The 6468-nt window shown below is 44.4% G+C and overlaps 1 pseudogene; it reads left to right on the top strand.

The window, feature by feature from the left end:
• The first annotated feature begins 325 nt into the window (after positions 1–325).
• On the top strand, positions 326–1563 carry LOC147663016 (uncharacterized; annotated as a pseudogene).
• Positions 1564–6468: the final 4905 nt, after the last annotated feature.

Raw genomic sequence — 6468 nt, forward strand, 5'->3', positions numbered from 1 at the left:
GGTGGGTCTTGCATTTCATTGTGAAATCTGAAATCAACCATCCAAAATGCCACACACATGCAGGGAATGTGATAATAACACCAGTGCTTCATCAACCGTGTAAGCTCCTCAGGAAACACAGTCATGGGATGCAGACAAATATAAACCTGACCCAGAGACACTAACCAAGAAGGAAAAATCATACATATGCAGCAAGAGCTTTAGTTTATCATCACTACTAAAGAGCCATCAACAAACACACACAGGAAAAGCAACGTGCAATTGCAATAAATGTGTGAAGAACTTTAGTCAGTTAACACTCCTAAAAGATCATCAGCGGACACACATGGCGGAAAAACCACACCATTGCAATGAATGTGTGAAGGCATTCAGTCAGTTATCAAATCTACAAACACATCAGCGAACACACACAGGGGAAAAACCATACCATTGCAGTGAATGTGTGAAGAAATTCAGTCAGTTATCAAATCTACAAACACATCAGCGAACACACACAGGGGAAAAACCATACCATTGCAATGAATGTGTGAAGAGCTTCAGTCGATTATCACACCTACAAATACATCACCGAACACACACCGGGGAAAAACCATACCATTGCAATGAATGTGGAAGTAATTTTAGTCAATCCTCAACTCTCAAGATTCATCAGCGAACGCACACAGGAGAAAAACCATTCCAGTGCAGTGAATGTGTGAAGCGATTTAGTCAGTTATCACAACTCCAAACACATCAGCGAACACACACTGGGGAAAAACCATACCATTGCACTGAATGTGTGAAGAGCTTCTGTCTATTATTTCAACTCCAAATTCATCAACGAACACACACTGGGGAAAAACCATACCATTGCAATAAATGTGTGAAGAGATTCAGTATGTTATCAAATCTTCGAAAACATCAGCAAATACACACAAGAGAAAAACTATACCATTGCAATGAATGTGTGAAGAGATTCAGTATGTTATCAAGTCTTCGAAGACATCACCGAACACACACCGGGGAAAAACCATACCATTGCAATGAATGTGGAAGTAGTTTTAGTCAATCCTCAACTCTCAAGATTCATCAGCGAACGCACACAGGAGAAAAACCATTCCAGTGCAGTGAATGTGTGAAGAGCTTCAGTCGGTTATCACAACTCCAAACACATCAGCGAACACACACAGGAGAAAAACCATACCATTGCAATGAATGTGTCAAGAGATTCAGTCAATTATCACACCTCAAAATACATCAGCGAGCACATACTGGGGAACAACCATACCATTGCAATGAATGTGTGAAGAGCTTCAGTCGTTTATCACAACTCCAAATACATCAGCTAACACACACTACTACTTTATTGTGCATGATTAATTAAAACCTTTACAATGTAAATCAAAGAGGATTCATAAAACATACGTCAAATTTAAGCGTGTTAAAACAAAGGTTCCGTCCTTGAGACTAAACACAAGAATCCATGGTGAGATAGCAGCAGCAAAATTAAAAGAAGCTTAACATCATGTTAGACAGCCTATTTATCCTAAAATCAAAACAAAACAACAACAAAAAAAAGAAAAAGATTAAGAATTAGATTCTTCCTCACTGTCTGGCATGGGAAGATAAAAAGATGCCAAGGTGCAAAAAAGAATAATTAATTTATGATAACAGATCGGGGGAACCTTATTACCTAATCAGTTCTAGACAGTGTAAGGGAGGGCCAAAGGAGTCACTCTGGGGGATACTCTTCTGAGGTACCATTAAGCTCGTCCTTAGGGCCCTTTACGGTGCTACTTGATTTGTTTGGATCCTTCAAAATTTTGAAGCGGGCCTCAGCGATTTGAAGAAATGTTACCATTCGGCTACTCAATTGGATGTCATCTCCTTTGAAGCAGGCTAGCACCGCTTGCCTGCAGGTCCGTAAATTACGGATGTTGAAAAGTGGTCGCAGGAGAACGCGACGATCTTGGGTGAGCTTGGTGCAGGTAGTAATCAAATGGATTAAGTTTTCCTTACCAGTCCCGCAAAGTCGGCATGTTGTAGGTAGGTGTGGCCGTAACCATGGAGGTAGGTGAGCCGCTGACGGCAGTAGACCTAGGTGAAATTTCAAGAATTTCTCTTTAGTTTTATTAGTAAAGCCTTTCTGCAGATAGTTTTGAGGCAAGAGCATGGTGTATGATTGAACTGTAAGCCAGCCATGAGCCCGCTCTGTTAGGGCGGCTTTGTCCTGCAGCAATGATTCCTTCCGTACTATTTTGTTGACCACCTTTTTGAAGAGTGCTGTGGAACCTGAAAGTTCCCAGAGTTGCTTTAAGACAAGGTCCTCAATGGCTGCTTCCAAGTACAGCCTTGCTGGGCAAGTTTCTTTGTTTTGAAGTTCCTTCCACAGGAGAGCATTCAAGACCTTCGCGTCCCCCCTGCTTACTTTATGCCAGGTTTTTATGTAGGCTCCCTTGCGCACCAGCTCTTCTTTTCGTAACCCAAACTCTAGTCTCAGTTGGGCTGGTGATGCATACCTTGGAAGGCCGAAGATCATGCGAAGTGCTTTTGCCACTGTTCTGTCTAGTAAGAGAGCATCCCTCCCCCTCATAGCTTCACTACCATAAGTGATTGCCGGGACTAATTCTGCCTGGATTACCTTTATCAGAGGAAGTAAGCTTGGCCCCGAAACTGTGTTTGTTAGATTTCTGAGTGCCGCTGCAGCGATTAATCCTCTCCTTTTTATGGCTTCACATTGCGGTGTGAAATTACCCTTGTGATCTATGATGACCCCCAGATATCGATATTCCCAGACCTTTTCTAGCTTACTGGAAGACAAGAGCCATTTTCGTGTTGTTTTGTGTTTTGAAAGGTTAATACACATAACATTTAATTTATCACGATTGATGGTGAGCCGGTTAGCAGCGGAAGAACTTGAGGTGATGTCCAACAGCCGCTGAAGACCAACCGGGGTTCGACTGATGAGTAACAGGTCGTCTGCGTAGAATAAATTTGAGATCTGTGAGCCCCCTAGCTTTGGAGCGTGCGAGTTGCATTCATTTAGTAGTATAGATAGTTCTCCCATAAAAAGATTAAAAAGTATCGGGCAAGTATACAGCCCTGTTTTACCCCTGTATGTGTCGGAATCTTTTTTGTTAGAAAGTCACCTGTGCCGAGCCTAACTTGCACCCATGTCTCGCTGTGTAGGAGAATTAATTGGTTTAACTGCAGCGGGGGAATGTTCAACTTGTGTAGCTTTTCCCACAAAAGGTTTCTGTCCACATGATAGAAAGCCCACTATAATCAATATAGCACAGGTAGAGTGAATGGTTCGCTTCTTGGGCTGCATCAATAAATAAAGAAAGAGCTAAGATATTAGAGGTAGTTCCCATACCTTTGCAAAAATCTGTTTGGTTGTATGGGATTTCTGAAACTTCGGTTGCCCAGGATGACAGTTCCTCTAGAAGCAGACCCACGAAGTATTTAGCTTCGTTATCGAGCAGAGACACTAGCCGATAATTTTTTCGGTCGCTTTTGTCTCCCTTTTTGAAGATGGGGGGAAATGATGGCTCCCCTCCATGAAGTCGGGATTGATGATTTCTGCAAAATCTTGACGAACATTGGTCTGAGGGCAGATGCCCAAAAATCGGGATCTTGTTTGAACAATATGTGGGGGATCCCGTTTGGTCCTGGGGCCCCCCTCACGCCTTCACTTGGATATTCGGTAACAGATCGATGCACACTTAATTTCAATTGTCTGGTCTTGCTGCTGGGGCTCGTAAAGGTCACAGCTGAGTGTTAAACGTTCCTCAGTGTATTTTGTGAATTTGGGCATTCCTTGGGTGTTAACATCAGTACCCTTGAAGTGAGTGCTAAGAAAGGTTATCCAATCTTCTTCAGGGACAAAGGAATTAATGCCTTGACTCCTCCCCGTAGACAAATTGTTGGTTTTTCTCCAAAATTGAGCGCTGTTGCTTGATTTGGCGTCATGTAGTAGTTTGGCCCACAGGGACTCTTCGGATTCTCGCTTAAGCCACCAGACCAGCCTCCTGCGATCACGCTTTAATAGCCTCAGTTCTTCTTTGGCAACAGGGTCTATCCTTACCCTTCGTAGCTTTTGGCCGATGAGAATTTTTTGATTTTTTAGGTGATCATTATTTGTAAAAGCGTAATTGAGATACCGCATTGGATTGACAGTGTGGAGAAGTGTGGCTCAATGGTTAGAGCGGCAGACCCTGATGCAGAGGTCTAGCCCGGGACCAAGGTTCAATTCCCCGCCTCGGCAGGTCTTGGGCTCAAAATTCCACGGACCTGATAATTCTCGCCTCGGTGCCTATTCCAATCATGGAGTCCCACTCTGCAACTCTGGGCAATAGCTTGCTTAATCTCCACAACGGCCCCCACAACGCTAAGGATGCCTAGCCTCCACCTTGGGGGTGCCCAGGAGTGGACGCCTCACAGGGAAAGCCAGGATGGGTTCCACAGCGGTATTCGTACCAGCGCCTTGAGACCCTTGCGGGCGAGTAGTGCGCTATACAAGTATCAATTTATTATTTATTTATTTACAGTATTGCCCCCTCCATCACGCTGGTTTTTCCTCTGTGTTTTTCCCATGTTTTTGCGTAGTATTTCTGTAAATTTCTCCCAGCTGGCAGTTAGGTCTGCTGTTTCTTTTTGAGCTTCGCCAAGTGCTTGCTTTGCATAGAGCAGGAGGCCCAAAGGGTCGTCTGTTCTGCACTTTAACCGCCTATCGTTCGCTGTGTAAACTAGTTCATGCCCAATGGCGCGTGCTGGGCTTGGAGTTGCAAAAGCCTCTAGTGTCACTTCTTGAGGTAAATGGTCACTGTAGTCAAGTAAACCGATATGGAAGTCAGTGGTCACTTGAAACAAATTACCAGAGAGGAAGGTGAAGTCAATTATTGAACTGGTTGTTGTACTGTGGAATGTTGCTACTTGGGGACAATCCCCTGGGAATCTCCCATTAAGCGCTCGTAGACCAAGTTCTTCAAGTGTTACTAAAAGTCGCTGTTCTGTTTTTGTACTTCTTCCCCCTGATGAGTTGTCCTGAGAGTAATGTTCCAATGCCAATGGGTCCTCGGTGCTGCTGACTTTAGTGGCCAATTTATTGAGCATGTTCTGATTGAAGTCGCCGCTAACAATCAGACTGTATCCTCTGCAGTTAATAGCTTTGTAAGCTCTTCTTTCAGTTGCAGGGCTCCTTGCTTCTTTCCTCGAGGATGTAGGCAAAGGTTTACTAGAATTAACTCCTCCGTCTTTCCTTGGTCTCGAATTGAGATTCGTGATACTTGCATTGCATTGGGGGAGTCTCGATTGTATGGTAGCGGCACTACTGTACGCGTTCTTTTTAATGAACAGTATGTTACGAGGCCCCCTTTTTTGTGGCCAAATCTTGCAGACTGGGTTGGAGCGATGATATGCAGGGTAAAGCCTGGTAGTGGTGGAGGAGAGTCTGACCAAGTTTCTTGCAAGGCTATGATGTCAAAGCTTTGCAAGTAGAGTTTTAGTTCCGAGTCCAAAAGCTTATCCCCAATGCCGTTGATGTTCCAGGAGCAGACTTTTAAGTTTTTAAGAGAATTCCCAGTTACAGACTTGTCATGTCAGTGTTTTTCCGGCTTGTTATTTTTAGTCCTGGATAGCCATGTCCAGTCTAAATTAGTGCGCTCATTCCCAGCGTATTGCCTTCTTACGCCCAGTTCTTTTGGTTCTGAACTGGACGGGGAATTGCTGCGAGCCCCTCGCAATACAGAGAGCGAGTGATGGTCCTGATTGGCCTGGTTTTGTGCGTTCCGATGTACAAAGTCACTTGCCAAGGGGTCTGGATATCTCAGTTTTACAAATGGGCGAAGTATTATGCCCCAGCTATTGAGTTTCGCTTGTTCATTGAGCACGCTCTCAGCCAACTTTGTTGAGGCCCATACTGTTTTAGTGACCTCCACCCCTGGGTGCTCCGGTGAAACTGTGAATTCCACTGAGTCGAGATCATTGGTGGATATGTTTGTTAAGCTGTCAATGGAGTTTAACAAACGTAGAATGTTACCCCTGTTTAGGATGTCAAAAGCGCCCCTTGACGTGTATTCCGGAATTAATAAAACTGTGGGGTTGCCTAAATGCTCCTTTATCCTGTTGGAGCTGCTCTGCGGGGTTGTGGAAGTGATCGCAACCCTGGTGGCTTCCTCTACTGGGGTTCTCTGGTCCGGGGCCTTTGGTTCATCTGCTCCACTTACAACCTGTTTTTAGGAACTTCCGGTTGGTATGGCTTCTGGGGGATGGTCTAATTGTACCCTTTTGTCTGCTTTGGGAGGTGGGTTTTTAACTCTTGTGGTGCTCGTGCTAATATTGGTTCTTTCCCCACAATCGATCAGACCCTCGCTCGAGTTAGATTTTGTAATTTTTGCGCTGCTCCTCAGGGCGGGGCTTTCAACTTTTGTTGGGGTCGTCATGTCAGAAGTATTTTTCTTTCGATTCTTTTTCCTTTGTCTCATATGC

This window comes from Lissotriton vulgaris, unplaced genomic scaffold (genome assembly GCF_964263255.1).
Source record: "Lissotriton vulgaris unplaced genomic scaffold, aLisVul1.2 SCAFFOLD_1744, whole genome shotgun sequence".
In the NCBI taxonomy this organism is placed as follows: domain Eukaryota; kingdom Metazoa; phylum Chordata; class Amphibia; order Caudata; family Salamandridae; genus Lissotriton; species Lissotriton vulgaris.